Consider the following 2,401-nt stretch of genomic DNA (forward strand, 5'->3'; position numbering starts at 1 on the left):
TAATGAGCTTGCCCTTATATGGGCAGTCAGCCGTTGGGGATCGGGCGTCGGCATGGTGAGCAAGCAAAGCCATGGTAATACGTAACATGATTGGCTGGTAGCTTCCCAGCGGCCTTTGCGAGACAGCTTGCGACAACAACAAGCCCAAGGAAGGCCTGTTCTCTGATTGGTTGACAGCTTGTTTGTGGCGACAATCATAATAACCGTGGGTAGGGCCTGGGATAGCAGGGCCCCATAAGGTAAATGCCGTTGGGGACCGGGCGTTAGGAGGATGATACATACATACATACATACATACATACAAACACGCATAAACACACATACATCGGAAGCGTATAATCTTCTTGGTGAAAGTAATAAATAGGGATCTTTTACAAATTGTCTTTACAGAAGATCTCGGAGGATGTCGACAAGCAGTGTCAAGAGTTTGGGTGACGTCAGCGGAAAGGCGAAAAACGATTCTTCTGTGCGATCTGTCAGAGAGGAGAAACGCTACAGGTGTGAGGAGTGCAGCAAGCAGTTCAGTCGGCTGGGTAATCTGAAAACACACGTGCGGACTCACACAGGGGAGAAACCTTACAAGTGTGAGGAGTGCAGCAGACAGTTCAGTCGGCTGAATGATCTAAAGAGACACATGCGGACTCACACAGGGGAGAAACCCTACAATTGTGAGGAGTGCAGCAAGCAGTTTGGTAGACTTGGTCATCTGAAGAGTCATATGCGGACTCACACAAGGGAGAAGCCTTACAAGTGTGAGGAGTGCAGCAGGCAGTTCAGTGAGCTGGGTACTCTCAGGAGTCACATGCGGACTCACACAGGTGAGGAACCCTACACATGTGAGGAGTGTAGCAGGCAGTTCAGTCATCTGGGAAATCTTAAGATACACATGCGGACTCACACCGGTAAGAAACCCTACAGGTGTGAGGAGTGTAGCAAACAGTTCAGTCAGCTGGGTCATCTGAAGAGTCACATGCGGACTCATACAGGGGAGAAACCCTACAGTTGTGAGGAGTGCAGCAAGCAGTTCAGTCAGCTGGGTGATCTGAAGACACATATACGGACTCACACAGGGGAGAAACCCTACAGATGTGAGGAGTGCAGCAAGCAGTTCAGTCAGTTGGGTGATCTGAAGAACATATACGGATTCACACAGGGGAGAAACCCTACAAGTGTGAGGAATGTAGCAAGCAGTTCAATCAGCTGCGTCATCTTAAGGAACACGTGCGGACTCACACAGGTGAGAAACCCTACAGATGTGAGGCGTGCAGCAGGCAGTTCAGTCAGCTGGACTCTCTGAAGACTCACATACGGACTCACACAGGGGAAAAACCCTACACGTGTGAGGTGTGCAGTATGCGGTTCAATCTGTTGTATAGCCTGAAGAAACACATGGTAACTCACACAACAGAATTTGTACAAGTGTGAGAAGTTAAACATTTCAGTCATGACGTCAGTTTGGTGAAAGACAGGTGTGAGGAGTACTAATGAAGCCAGCAGGTGTGGAAGTGAATCAGATCTGACAGTTTAGTCAGCGGTTGGACATAATTAGTTACATGCACTGACACGGTGTCGGCAAAGCCTGTTCAGTTCGTGTTTTTGAGCCGCCAGCCTTTTCTGTAATGTGGTTCATTTTGATCCTAATAAAATATGTAAATAGAGAAGTTCAGTTACCCTCGGTTTTCTAGAGTTTAGTTTCCAAGATGGTACTTTTATTGGATGTATATTTTGTATCATGTTCAAGTTTTTTTCCTGTTTAGTAACTTCTATTAAGTAGCAAACTAGAACGTAACTGTAACTTGTTGGTTTTTGTATCTTTATGGACGTATTTACACACAGTAGCGAGGTATGTCCACAAGGAAAATGTAGAATTTTGTTTCTAAGATGATTTGTCGGAAGCGCATTGTGTTTTAAATTTGATTCGTATCTTTTGACTTGTATGATGATAAATTTATATTTCTTTGTTTTGGTTGTGTTACTAGAATTGTTTTTGTACCTTATTGAAATTTCAAATTATTGTATTTAAATTAAAATGTAATCAAAGTAGCAAATTAATAAAGGGAAAGAGTACCTCCATTGCTACTAACATACAACCTGTTATAATAAATCCATTGTTATTGTACTTTACTAGGAATAGCTACGTTTCTTAACGTTTATTTTAGACTTGCAGTTTCAATTTACAGATATGAGAATAAGAAAACATAGCAGAAGTGTAAAAAATGTTTTGGGATAAGATTAGTTTAGTGATAAGTAACTATCTTTGTTGTTGATGTTGATATTTACTTGTTTTGTTATTAGTTGCTTTGAAATAAACAGTTCGAAAATGAACATGTAGTTTTTCTTTCACATTGAATCTGTTAGCCATTAGAAGTATAGGAAAATTCCCATTTACTTCTCAGTCAGA

The 2,401-nt window shown here is 42.3% G+C and overlaps 1 protein-coding gene and 1 pseudogene across 1 annotated transcript in view; both read left to right on the top strand.

Annotated features, from left to right (window-relative positions):
* LOC118427963 (zinc finger protein 43-like) overlaps window positions 1-2,401 on the top strand; it is a gene marked incomplete at its 3' end in the record, with an annotated part of 29,392 nt that overhangs the window by 4,809 nt on the left and 22,182 nt on the right. The gene's annotated exons all lie outside the window — the stretch shown is intronic.
* On the top strand, window positions 803-2,299 carry LOC118427961 (annotated as a pseudogene).

This window comes from Branchiostoma floridae, chromosome 12, assembly GCF_000003815.2.
Source record: "Branchiostoma floridae strain S238N-H82 chromosome 12, Bfl_VNyyK, whole genome shotgun sequence".
Taxonomy (NCBI): Eukaryota; Metazoa; Chordata; class Leptocardii; order Amphioxiformes; family Branchiostomatidae; genus Branchiostoma; species Branchiostoma floridae.